General features: G+C 43.1%; 1 long non-coding RNA gene across 1 annotated transcript in view; it reads right to left on the bottom strand.

Moving 5' to 3' along the window:
* Positions 1–4211: 4211 nt before the first annotated feature.
* Positions 4212–14078, bottom strand: part of LOC141127005 (uncharacterized) — a 52274-nt gene continuing 42407 nt past the window's right edge. Inside the window, exon 3 of the long non-coding RNA XR_012241477.1 lies at positions 4212–4563. This is a non-coding gene — a long non-coding RNA (uncharacterized lncRNA). The remainder of the gene's footprint in view (positions 4564–14078) is intronic.

Here is a 14078-nt window from a genome sequence, read left to right on the forward strand (position 1 = left end):
CTGAGAGCTGCAAAGGCTTCTGGACCTATTTGTTTTCTATTCACAGAGGACTGTGAAGGAGTGACGTGGTCAGGTGGGAGGAGCTTGTGTCTTTTTTGAATTGTGGCACTGGGAGAAGATCCCCGGTCTGCTGTCACAGCGGGGATCGGTAAGGGGGGTGTAGCATGTTATGAAAGGTGAACGTATCCATTAACTACTCCCGGCCATGTAAGTGAATGGGGCTGTTGATTACACTGATAGGTGCTCAGTGGTGCCTGCGCTCGCTGGCATTCCTAATAACCATTGAAAGCAGGAAGCTGTATAATGACCGTAGCATTATTGCCATTATACATGATGTTCTGCCTCTGCCAAATGGGTAAATGTTCGGGTGTTTGTCTGAATTCCTGAACAGCAAAGGTTTAGTGTGAACTTGTGTTCGGAATGAAAGTTCATCCATAGTTATCCTTGGTACAGAAATAGAGGGGGATCTTCCAATGGGCACACCAGTTCTGGGAGACAACCAGGGATTCTCTTCCTTTTTAGGTGATTTCCTCTTACTTCCTGTTTTTATTTTGTAACAGGAAGCAAAAGGAAATCTCCCCAATGGGAAGCAGATTGAAAAAACTATATATATATACTCACAGGGGTTATGACCCTCGCTTATGCTAACCAACATGAAAACAAAAAGCTTTGCCTTTAGTTCTTCATTAACCTCTTTACAACTTTACGACTGCACTATATCAGTTTTACTGCTACAGGGCGGCTGCTCTGTGCAAATCACATACAGTATATAGATGTGATTCTGCACTTCCAGGCCTGAAAGCACGCTGCCGGCGGATCACTCCCTAACTGTGATTTTACACAGCAGGAGTTGATCAGTGGGTCCCGCAGACTCGATGTCCACCGGGACTCGCCGATCATTCGGTACTCAGGCAGAATGACAGACTACCTATGTAAACAAGGCAGACTGTCATTCTGTGAGTACAGAAGACATGGATCCTGTGAAGCAGAAACACCAATCCATGTCTTCATACAGTGAAAGCACCTCCCCCACAGTTAGAAAACACCCCCTAGGACACAGTTAACCCTTTGATCACCCCTGATGTTAACCCCTTCCCAGCCAGTGTCATTTGTACAGTGACAGTGCATATTTGTTAGGATTGATCACTGTATTAGTGTTATTGGTCCCCAAAAAAGTGTCCTAATTGTCACTTAGTTTGCGATTTGTCTGCCGCAATATTGCAGTCCCGCTATAAGTCGTTGATCGCCGCCATTACCAGTAAAAAATTAATAATAAATAAAAATAAATATATCCCGTAGTTTGTAGACATCATAACTTTTGCGCAAACCAATCAATATATACTTATATAATTTATCAAAAATATGTAGCAGAATACATATTGGCCTAAATTTTAACCACCATAGCCAAAAGACAGCTGCAGTGCGGTCGGCTTATTCTGGGAGGGCGTCCATGGACGTCCTCCCAGTATCTTGCTCCCGTGCGCCCCTTGGGGCGTACACCCAGGAATATCCGTGACCGCTGGGTCCTCTGGATCACAGTAAATGGCTGCTGACAACGGCCGCTTACCATGTGATCGGTCCGTCAAAAGATAGAGCGATCACTTGTAAACAAACCGGCGTCATGTCCGGTTCCTCTCTCCCCTCTCTGTACAGATTGTACAAAGAGGGGAGAGATCAGGTGCTGCAGTGATGTGGGCTGGATGTGTATTGCCCATAACGCTGATCTGTACCCATTCCTGCACTCTTCCAGCCATCCATCCATCCATGCTCAGCCATCCTCAGCAATACTCATCCATCCATCCATTCATACTCATCCATTGTCAGCAATACTCATCAATCCATCCATTCATACTCATCCATCCTCAGCAATACTCGTCCATCCATCCATCCATACTCAGCAATACTCATCCATCCATCCATCCATACTCAGCAATACTCATCCATCCCCAGAAATACTCATCCATCCATTCATACTCATTCATGCTCAGCAATACTCATCCATCCATCCATCCATACTCATCCATGCTCAGCAATAGTCATCCATCCATACTCAGCCATCCCATCCATACTCAGCCATCCCATCCATACTCAGCCATCCCATCCATACTCAGCCATCCCATCCATACTCAGCCATACCCAGCCATCCCATCCATACTCAGCCATGCTCAACCATGCTTAGCCATCCCTATCCACGGCTCATCCATGCCACTACAGTGCCTCAAAGTGTAATAGGTAGTCAAATTAGATTTGACATTCATGCCCTTAGAACACCTGATGATGCTCCCTGCATGTTGGGCCTCTGTATGTGGCCAGGCTGTGTAAAAGTCTCACACATGTGGTATCGCCATACTCAGGAGGAGTAGTAGAATGTATTTTGGGGTGTAATTTGTGGTATGCATATGCTGTGTGTGAGAAATAACCTGCTAATATAACAATTTTGTGAAAAAAAAAAGATTTTGCAAAGAACTGTGGGAAAAAAATTGCAACTTTAAAAAACTCACCATGCATCTTTCTAAATACCTTGGACTGTCTACTTTCCAAAAAGGGGTCATTTGGGGGTATTTGTACTTTCCTGGCTTGTTAGAATCTCAAGAAATGAGCTAGGCTGTCAGTACATCCGGTGTGATCAATTTTCAGTGATTGGCACCATAGATTGTAGACTCTATAACTTTCACACAGATCAAATAATATACATCGATTTGGATTATTTTTACCAAAGATATGTAGCAGTATAAAATGTGCCCAAAATTTATGAAGATAAATTACTAATTTGCAAAATTTTATAACAGAAACAAAGAAAAATGTTTTTTTTTTTTTACAGAATTTTCGGTCTTTTTTCATTTATAGCGCAAAAAATAAAAAAAACAGTGGAGATTAAATACCACCAAAAGAAAGCTCTATTTGTGTGTAAAAAAGGAGAAAAATTTCATATGGGTGTAGTGTTGCATGACTGAGTAATTGTCATTCAAAATGTGAGATCACTGAAAGCTGAAAATTGATCTGGTTAGGAAGGGGGTTTAGTGTCCAGTGGTCAAGTGGTTAAAGAAATTAGATTTTTTACACTTTTTATTGGATATGTTTTATAGCAGAAAGTAAAAAATGTTTTACATTGGTAGCCTAGTGATAAGCTGAACTGTCCTGGGTTCAGCTCAGAAGGGGTTCGGTGAAGTTCAGACGCCAAACCCTTTTTTGTCCTAGAAAGTAAAATGAAGCCTGATAAGAATTAATCTATTTCTCCATCCTGAGAACATTTCTCACAAGTCATTAATCTTTCACTTTCCTGCACACTGGGCGTGTTTACAGCGCCTGTTTTAAGACATTTTTTTTCTCCTCCATTACTACTAAAAAAAATTATTAAAAATGTCATAAATCAATAACCTATTTTGTAGACGCGTAAGTTTTGTGCAAACCAATCAAAATACGCTTATTGCGATTTTTTTCTTTACCAATAATATGTAGAAGAATACATATTGGCCTAAACTGAGGAAATTTTTTTTTTTTTTTGGGATATTTATTTATTATAGCAAAAAGTAAAAATTATTGTGTTTTTTTCTCAAAATTGTCACCTTTTTTTGTTTATAGCACAAAAAAAAAAAAACGCAGAGGTGATCAAATACCACCAAAAGAAAGCTCTATTTGTGGGGAAAAAAAATGATAATTTCATTTGGGTACAGCGTCGCACGACCGCGCAATTGTCATTTAAAATGTTACGGCCCTGAAAGCTGGAAATTGGCCTGGGCAGGAAGGGGATGAAAATGTCCGGTATTGAAGGGATTAATGCATTGAATGCAACCATGAGGCTTTACAACCCCTTTAACCATTTCAGCCCCAGAAGATTTGGCTGCTCAATGACCAGGCCATTTTTTGCGATTCGGCACTGCGTTGCTTTAACTGAGAATTGCGCGGTCGTGCGATGTTGCACCCAAACAAAATTTATGTCCTTTTTTTGCACAAATAGAACTTTTTTTTGGTGGTATTTGATCACCTCTGCGGTTTTTATTTTCTGCGCTATAAACAAAAGAAGAGCGACAATTTTGGAAAAAAAACACTATCTTTTACTTTTTGCTATGATATCCCAATTTTTTTTTTAAAAACAAACACATTTTTTCCTCAGTTTAGGCTGATATGTATTCATCTACATATTTTGGGAAAAAAAAATTGCAATAAGCGTATATTGATTGGTTTGCGCAAGTTATAGCGTCTACAAATTAAGGGACAGATTTATGGCATTTTTATTATTATTTATTTTTTTTTTTTTAGCAGAGACACTAAAAAATAAAATGGAGATCATTGCAATATGTTATGTCACATAGTATTTGTGCAGCGGTCTTTCAAATGCAATTTTTTGGGAAAAAAAAACATTTTAATGAATTTAAAAAAAAAAGAAAACACAAAAGTTACCCCAATTGAATGGATGAGAGAGTTTGATGTGGAGAAACTTGACTGGTCTGCATGGAGTCCTGATCTCAACCCGATAGAACACCTTTGGGATGAATTAGAGCGGAGACTGCGTCCCAATACTTTTGGTAATATAGTGTTGTTTTATTACTAGGTGATCCAGCCCTACAATAACGGAATGGATAAGTGAAATGAACGAAATACAATATATGGATTAACAGATAAGGAGAGAAGGGTTGGAAAAAGATCAAAAGCCCATAATGTGGTATCAATGGGATAAGCTTTGGACCTCGATAAAAATAATAATAATAATTTAATAATTTTATAATAATAATAATAATAATTTTTGTGAATGGGAACAAAACACCCCGTAGAGAGGGGGAGAGAATTTATTTTTTTTTAATGAATTTTTTATGAATGGAAAATAAGACAGTGGAAAATAGATGGAAATAAATGTAAGAGTAATGCCGCGTACACACGGTCGGACTTTTCGTCTACAAAAGTCCAACGGACGCTGACGGACTAAAGCTGGCTGGTAATCCGATCGTGTGTGGGCTTCTCCGGACTTTCAACTGACTTTTTTAGCCTCAAATCCGACGGACTTTAGATTTGAAACATGCTTCAAATCTTTACGTCGTAAGTACGACGGACCCCGAAATCCGCTCGTCTGTGTGCTAGTCCGACGGACAAAAACCCATGCTAGGGCAGCTATTGGCTACTGGCTATGAACTTCCTTATTTTAGTCCGGTGTACGTCATCACGTACGAATCCGTCGGACTTTTGTGTGGTCGTGTGTAGGCAAGTCCGTTCGTAAGAAAGTCTGCCGCAAGTCCGCCGAAGGTACGTCGGAAGTATGTCGGACAGGCTGTCGGACTTTTGTAGACGAAAAGTCCGACCGTGTGTACGCGGCATAATTGTATAAAATAAGTAAGATAGGGATGAATGGAGTATGGACATGGTAAAAAAACATATATCAGATGGTTCAGTTTAGAACAGGTCATTAGAAAGTAGGACAGAAAGATGATATTTTAAGGAAAGGATGCTATATAATAATATAAAGTTCAACTTGATGATGAAAGATATTTATATGTATTTGTATAATTGTTTTAAAAAATAATAAAGGAAGATTGAAAACAAATGATCAGTCTATAATTTTTTTATCATAGGTGTATTTTATATGATGGAGACAGAATATCAACCAAAAATCCAGAAAAAAACACATGATACAAATGTTATAAATTGCGTTGCAGTTCAGTGAGTAAAATAAGTATTTGATCCCCAAGCAAAACATGACTTATGTTCCGTACACACGATCGGAAATTCTGCCAGCAAAAGTCCGATGTGAGCTTTTGGTCGGAAATTCCGACCGTGTGTATGCTCCATCGGACTTTTGCTGGCGGAAAAGTTTTAGAAATGGCCGTTTTTTCAGGAGCAGTGATGTTAATAATGCTTAAAGTGAAACAATAAAAATGAAATGTTCCTTTAAATATCGTGCCTGGGGGGTCTCTTTAGTCTGCTTGTAAAGTAGCACATCTTTCCCATGTTTATAACAGTACCGCAGCAAAATTACATTTCTAAAAGAAAAAATGGCATTTAAAATTGCTTGTGGCTATAATGTATTGTCAGATCCCAGCAATATAGATAAAGATCATTGAAAAAAACTGCATGGGTTCCCCCCCAGTCCATTACCAGGAATTTTGTGTCTGGTATGAATATTAAGGGGAAGCACGCCAAAAATACAAACAAAAATGGGGTGGATGTCCCCCCCAAAATCCATTCCAGGCCTTCAAGTCTGGTATGGATATTAAAGGGAACCGCGCACCAAAATTGAAAAAAAAAATGGCGTAGGGGTCCCCCAGTCACTATAAACTCTGAACAGAAGTATTTATACTATACGGCCTGCCCTATATACTCTGCAGAAAATTGAGCCTTAGGTGTTGGTGGGACCAGAACACACTGTAAGCCCCTACAGTTACTCTTGTTGGGCGCAGGACTGGGTCCTGCTGTGAAATATTATTATATTATTATATTATAATATTTGTATCAAAAATTGTAATTACATGGCCCTGTTAAACAGGGGCAGAACAATTAGGCCTTGGGTGGTGTTGGTGGTGCCCTAAACCAAAAACATTGTTGAAAGCTAGCATCATCAAGATAAAGGAGGAATAGGATAGTCGGCATAGGCAGTCTTCAAGGGATCCCAAATCAATAGCAAATCCAATCAGTTACATCAGCATCAGGTGCTTGATAGCTGCTGATCCAAGACTGATTCATTTTTAAGAATGTGAGCCTATCAATGGAGTCTGTGGACAGACGCACTCTTTGATCTATTACAAACCATTCAGCAGCACAGAATGTGCATTCAGAAAGCACGCTGAATGCAGGACAGGCCAGTAGGTCAATTGCGTATTGAGCAAGTTCTGGACAGGGGTCCAACCTCAAGACCCAGGACTGAAAAATTGTTTAAAAGCATTGTTCAGCCGGCCACCTTCTCCCCCGCTTATCCTCTGACTGAACGAAGCCTCAGCAACACGTTGTCCAGCACCAGAAAATGGTAATCTAACAGGATCTGGAAATGCATTACAAAAACCTTTCTTCAGGGCCTCCTGAAGATGTTTCATCCTCTGCTTCCTCTGCGAAGGCAGGATGAGTTCTGCAACTTTACCCTTGTAATGTGTATCAAGAAGGGTTGCAAGCCAGTAATGATCCCTCTCCTTGATACAACGAATATTAGGGTTCTTTTGCAGGGTGACCAAGGATCACATAACTACCTCCTCCCAGCCACATATAACTCCTTTGGGTTTCTGGGGACTGAAAACCATCCCTTGAAGGCTGCTGCTGAGTGTTATCCTCTACATCCATGCTGACATAATCCTCCTCCTCCTCCTCTTCTTCTTCCTATGTGTTTGGTGGGCCTGCAGGAATGCTATCTGGATAAAGGGGGCCTTGAGAGGAAAGGAAGTCTTCCTCTTCCTCCTGTCGTTCTGCCTCAAGTGCCCTGTCCATGATTCCACGAAGTGTATGCTCCAGCAGGAAGACTAAACGGACAGTGTCACTGATGCATGTATTGTCGCTGCTTACCATCCTTGTGGCCTCCTCAAATGGTGACGGGAGAGTGCATGAATCCATGAACAGTAGACACTGACGTGGCAAAAAAAAGCCAAGCTCCCGTGACCCTGTCCTAGTGCCATACTCGCACAGGTACTCATTGATGGCCCTCTTCTGTGTGTGCAGCCACTGCAGCATTGCAAACGTTGATTTCCACATGGTGGGCATGTCACAAATGAGGCGGTTGGTGGGCAGGTTGCATTCCCTTTGAATGTCATCCAGCCGAGCACAGGCATTGTATGACCGCAGACTTTTCTGGCCTGCCTCAGGAGGATCTTGTAAGGGGTTGAGTTTCCGTGTCGGAGGGCGGAGCGAAGGTTGGTGCCATTGTCGCATACAACCATTCCTGGCTGAAGCTGGCGTGGCGTCAACCACCTCTGAGCCTGCCCCAATGTGGCTCTTGTCCCCTAGGCAGACCAACTCAAGCACCGCATGGCATCTTTTAGCCGGACTGCTTGCGTAGCCACTTGAACGCTTATGGAGCACTGCTGGTTCAGAGGACAAATCTGCAGAAGAGGCCATAGAGGAAGAAGAAGAGGAGGGGTGGAGGAGAGAGATGTGGCAGAATCATTACTAGCATTTTGGAGGCGTGGTGTCGGAACATGCTCCAACAACACTGAACCCTGTCCTGCATCCTTCCCAGCTGCCAGCAGAGTTACCCAGTGCGCTGTGAAGGAATGGTAACGTCCCTACCCATGCCTGCTGGACCATGAGTCTGTGAGAGCAGAGGATAGAGGGGTGGGGCATCATACATGCAGAAGCTCCTCCAGAGACCGGCAGCCTGCACTGACATGCACGGCTCTTCTGCCGCACCACTCTGTTGTTTGGGTGAGGTGAGCTCTAAAAACTCTAATCCGAGGGGCGGAGAGCTTTTTTTCTCTGGGGGGGATTGGAGTTGGACATGGATGTACAGCACACTCCCTCAACCATGCATTGTGCACATAGTACACCCCTTAATCCTGCACTTTGAACATGTAGCGCACCCCTCAATCCTGCATTCTGCATGTAGCGCACCCTTCAAGCCCACACTCTGCATGTAGCGCACCCCTCAATCCTGCACTCTGCATATAACGCACCCCTCATTCCTGAACTCTGCACATAGCGCAACCCTGCACTCTGCAGATAAGGCACCCCTGAACTCTGCACATAGCACGCCCCTGAACCCTGTACTGTGAACATAGTGCACCCCTCAATCCTGCACTCTGCACATAATGCACCTCTCAATACTGCACTCTGCACATAGCGCTACTCTCAACCCTGCATGTAGCTCCTCCCTCAACCGTGCACTCTGTACATAGCGAAACCCTGCACTCTGTACATAGCGCACTCTTCTGTATATAGTTCACTCCTGAACTCCTGGTATGTAACAAGAATCTTTATGTAGCGCACATGCCTCAACCCGGCACTCTGTAGCGCACATGCCTCAACCCTGCACTCTCTATATAGCGCACTCCTTAACCTGCACTCTGCACATTTTGCACCCCTCAACCGTGCACTCTGTACATAGCACAACCCTGCACTCTGTACATAGCGCACTCTTCTGTATATAGTTCACTCCTGAACTCCTGGTATGCAACAGGAATCTTTATGTAGTGCACACACCTCAACCCCACACTCTGTATGTAGCGCACAAGCTTCAACCCTGCACTCTGTATATAGCGCACTCCTTAACCTGCACTCTGCACATAGTGCACCCCACACCCCTGCATATAGCGCAAGTCTCAACTCTGCACGTAGCGCACCCCCAACCCTGCACTCTGTATGTAGAGCACTCTTCTGTATATAGTTCACTCCTGAACTTCTAGTATGTAACAATGCCTCAACATTAGTGAAGTTTGGCCACACCCACAATTCGATTCAGAGATAATAAAGTGCAGTAACCTCTTGCGACCAATCTGTGAACATTAATGTTCTGCTTTAATCTTTAGCAACCAATCAGTGACCAAGAATGGTTTGCAGTAAGCACTAGAAACCCATTATCAGTAATGATGTACAGTAACCTCTAGAAACCAGTCAGCGGTAATGATGTGCAGTAACCACTAACAACCAGTGAGCAGTAATGATGTACAATAATCTCTATCAAACATTTAGCAAGCAGAAATGATGTGCTATAACCTCTAACAACTAATCAGTGAGCGGTAATGATATTCTGTAACCTCTGGCAACCAATCGCAATCGCTGCTTGATCTGCTGCAGTAACCTGATTTTGGGGGGGCAAAAGAAAATGTTTGCCCAGGAAAATGTTTGCCCAGGGTCCAATCAATATTAAAGACGGCCCTGGCCGGAATGGCCTTCTGTGAAAAGAAATGGCGTCTTGGAACCTGCCACTGAGGTACAGCACATTACACAAATTCACGAAAGGGGGCAGAGTCTACCAGCTGAAAAAGCAGCAGTTGCAGTGCTAGCAATTTGGCCAGGCTAGCATTTAGATGCTGAGCATGTGGATGGCTGGGACTGAATTTTATTTTACGGTTCAGCAACTGGGGTAGGGAAATTTGCCTGCTAAAATCAATTGGTGGTGTACTTCTAGCAGATTGGCTGCAAGTACTTGGGACACCTATTGCTATACCTTCATTCCTCTCGGTGCAGGTTTTTGAGAAGACTGGAGGTATAGTAGGGTTGGAGATCCAAGATGAGGAGCAAGGAGAAGTCTGCCTTTTTCTATGTTGTGGGTCTTTCAGGTGCTGTTATGTCAGGGCTGGGCTCAGCACTTCCTTCTCAGAGCAGGCCGCTCAGCTGTTGGTTAATTGCCAGCTCCAATCTTTTCCACAGTGACATGCATGCACTCTCCTGTCACCATTTGAGGAGGCCACAAGGATGGTGAGCAGCAACAGTGCATGCATCAGTGACACCGTCACACATGATTCCACAGAGCACACACTTTGTGGAATCATGGACAGGGCACATGTCAGCATGGTTGTAGAGGATAACACACAGCAGCTGTCTTCAAGGGATGGTTTTCAGTCCCCAGAAAACCAAGGAGTTGTACGTCGCTGGGAGGAGGTAGTTACGGATAATGTGATCTTTAGTTACCTTGAGGACTCAGAATCTAATGCCTCTGCAAACTTACACTGCATGGCCTCCCTGATTCTGCAAAGTCTGCGAAAGGACCCTAGGATTCGTGGTATCAAGGACAGGGATCATTACTGGCTGGCAATCCTTCTTGATCCACTTTACAAGGGTAAAGTTGCAAAGCTCATCCTGACTTCGCAGAGGGAGCAGAGGATGAAACATCTTCAGGAGGTCTTGAAGAAAGATTTGTGTAACGCATTTCTAGACCCCAAAATGTTACCATTTCCTGGTGCCGGACAATGTGTTGCTGAGGCTTCATTTAGTCAGATGAAGAGCGGTGGAAAAAGGTGGCCGGCTGACCGATGCCTTTTAAAAAAAATTTCAGTCCTTAGCGCCAATGTCTGATCGGTTCAAGCAACCATTGCCAGCGCCTGCATTATATGGTGCAGGAATATCTAGGGGCAAGAGCAGACTTGGAAACCTTTAGAACAGAGCATCCACTGGGTTACTTGTTCTTGAGGATGGACCACGGGCCAGAACTTGCTCAATATGCAATTGAGCTACTGGCCTGTCCTGCATCCAGCGTGCTTTCTGAACACACAGTCAGTGCTGCTGGAGGGTTTGCAATGGATCAAAGAGTGCGTCTGTCCACAGACTCCATTGATAGGCTCACATTTTTAAAAATGAATCAGTCTTGGATCAGCCGCTATCAAGCACCTGATGCTGATGTAACTGATTGAAGTTGCTATGGATCTGTTATCCCTTGAAGACTGCCTATGCTGACTATCCTATTCCTCCTCAATCTTGATGATGATTGGTTTTTGGTTTAGGGCACCACAACCACCAAAACCCAAGGCCCAATTTTTCTAACCCTGTTTAACAGGGGCATGTTATTACAATTTCTGATATAATATTTAAGAGCAGGGCCCATTCCTGCACCCAACAAGAGTAACTGTGAGGGGTTACAGTGTTGTGGCACCACCAACACCTAAGGCCCAATTTTTCTGCAGAGTATATAAGGCAGGCCGTGTAGTATAGTATATATACTGCTGTTCAGAGTATATAGTGCCTGGGGGACCCCACACCATTTTTTAAAATTTTGGGGGGGATTGCCCTTTATATCCATACCAGACCTGAATTGCCTGGTGTGGATTTTGAGGGGGACATCCACGCCATTTTTTTTGGCTCGGGGCTCACCTTAATATTAATGCCAGACCCAAAGGACCTTGTAATGGATTGGGTGAAACCCACCCAGTTTTTTTTCAATGATTTGTATCTATATTGCCGGGATCTGACAATACATTACAGCCGTGAGCAGTTTTAAATGACATTTTTTTCCTTTAGAAATGTGATTTTGCTGTGGTACTGTTATAAACATGGGAAAGATGCGCTACTTTACAGGCTGACTAATGAGACCCCCCAGGCACAATAATTAAAGTAATATTTATTTTGTATTGTTTCACTTTAAGCATTATTAAACTCACTGCTCCCCAAAAAAATGTCAGTTTTTAAAACTTTTGGGGACCCCGGGGCAAGACCCGGGTCCCCAAAAACTTTTTATGGCAATACCTTACATATAAGCTTTTAAAATGAGCAGATTTTTCACATTCACGTCCCATAGACTTTAATGGTGTTCGCATGTTCGCACAAATTTTTTGCCTGTTCGCATGTTCTGCTGCAAACCGAACTGGGGGTTGTTCGGCTCATCCCTACTCAAGAGGGATTTTAGTCCACTCTTCTTTACAGATGATCTTCTAAATCCTTAAAGTTTCTTGGCTGTCACTTGGCAACGCTATGTTACAGCTTCCTCCATAAATTTTCTATAGGATTAAAGTCTGGAGACTGGCTAGGCCACTCCAGGACCTTTAATGTGCTTCTTCTTGAGCCACTTCTTTGTTGTCTTGGCAATATGTTTGGGTCATTGTCATGAATTCTTTCGTTCATACAGGCAACTCTGTGTGACCTTTTTATGGCACTGTTTAATGGCAGAATCAGCTATGATCAACTAGTACTTCCCAAAAAAAGGTGTGATAGGTCTCCCGAACTTACTTAATTTGTATTGGGCCTATCACCTATCGACTATCATGGATTGGAATGCCCATTGACGAGTTAAAGAATGGGTAACACTTGAGGGCTCTATTTCATCTCTCTACCTACTGAATACTCCTGAGCTGTTAATTCGTCATATCCCTCCTTTTCTAAAAGACCATACACTTATTGGTCTCACACTAACATGCTTTTGGGAGGTCAGTGTGAAGCATTACTTCTCCTCGACCATGGGACCCCTAACACCGGTTCGTTCTAACCCAGAATTTTCACCCAGCATGCCTAACAAGTTTCTCTTGGGTGTGCACCCCAACCCCTTACTTAGCACCTAACACTTCTTCCGGAATGGTAATCTAATGGATAGAACTGAACCAAGCTCACAATGGCAAGATGCCCATATACCAATGTGGACCTATCTCCAGCTACACAATTTTCTCCATTCCATGGCTTGTCCTGAGTCAGTTTCTCTGCCTCTTACTCCTTTTGAGAGCTTATGCGCCAAGACCGCACCCCCAACAACATGTAATTTCCTCGGTTAATGCCTTTCTCTTCTCGAATAAGCCCCCTAATGCTGGGAAGGCTTGCACAGCCTAGGAATGAGATCTCGACACAATCCTATCATGAAGAATAGGATCACATTTTCATTAACGCCCACAAAGGGTCTGTTATTGTTACAACGCAGGAAATTTGTTGCAACCTCATTTTAAGATGGTATCGAACTCCCGCTCTACTACTAAAAAATTTAAACCTTTCTAAGTATTGTTGGCGATGCTGCCAAGGAGATGTAACTTATCTTAACTTAGATGGAGATGTTTCTTATCTGGTGGGATTGCTCTCAGGTACAACCCTTCTGGTCTGAAGTCCACTCTCTAATTTCTCAAGTGACAACATACACTTTAGACTACTCCTCTGCGCAATTCCTTCTTCACCACACTTCTCTCTCCCACAGAGCCTATTATAAATCGCACGCCATGCATATGGTAAATTCAGCTAAAATGTGTATCCCGATCCACTGGGGTACGATCCACATCCCCTCCCTGTTAGAATGGTTTACACACCTTTGGAAAATTGCCGATATGGAATAACTCATTCACCTGACAAAAGATTCCTCCTTCCAAATTCACATCCACCTGGGCCTGTTGGTTCCACTTTCAAACCACTGACCAATATAAGTAACTCATAGATAATACCGTTTGACTCTCACTTAGGCCAATAGCCTTTTCACTTGAAGCAGATTTAACTGGAGGAGCTTCTTAGTGACATTTTTACATGACTAACAAGCCTCACCCCTCTAGTTAGGGTTGCCACCTGTCCAGGATTCACCTGGACAGTTCGGGTTTTGAATCATGATTTGGGGTTTCAGTCTGCCTGAAACCCAGACATAATGGAGTTTATTTACATTCCTATAGTGTATACTAAAACAATTTTTTTGGTGTGTGCCACTAAAGTGTTGGGGTTTGGCTTGAAGAAAAAGTGTCAACCCTACCTGTAGTAGATGAGAAGAGAACAGACAG

This window comes from Aquarana catesbeiana, linkage group LG01, assembly GCF_042186555.1.
Source record: "Aquarana catesbeiana isolate 2022-GZ linkage group LG01, ASM4218655v1, whole genome shotgun sequence".
Lineage (NCBI taxonomy): Eukaryota > Metazoa > Chordata > Amphibia > Anura > Ranidae > Aquarana > Aquarana catesbeiana.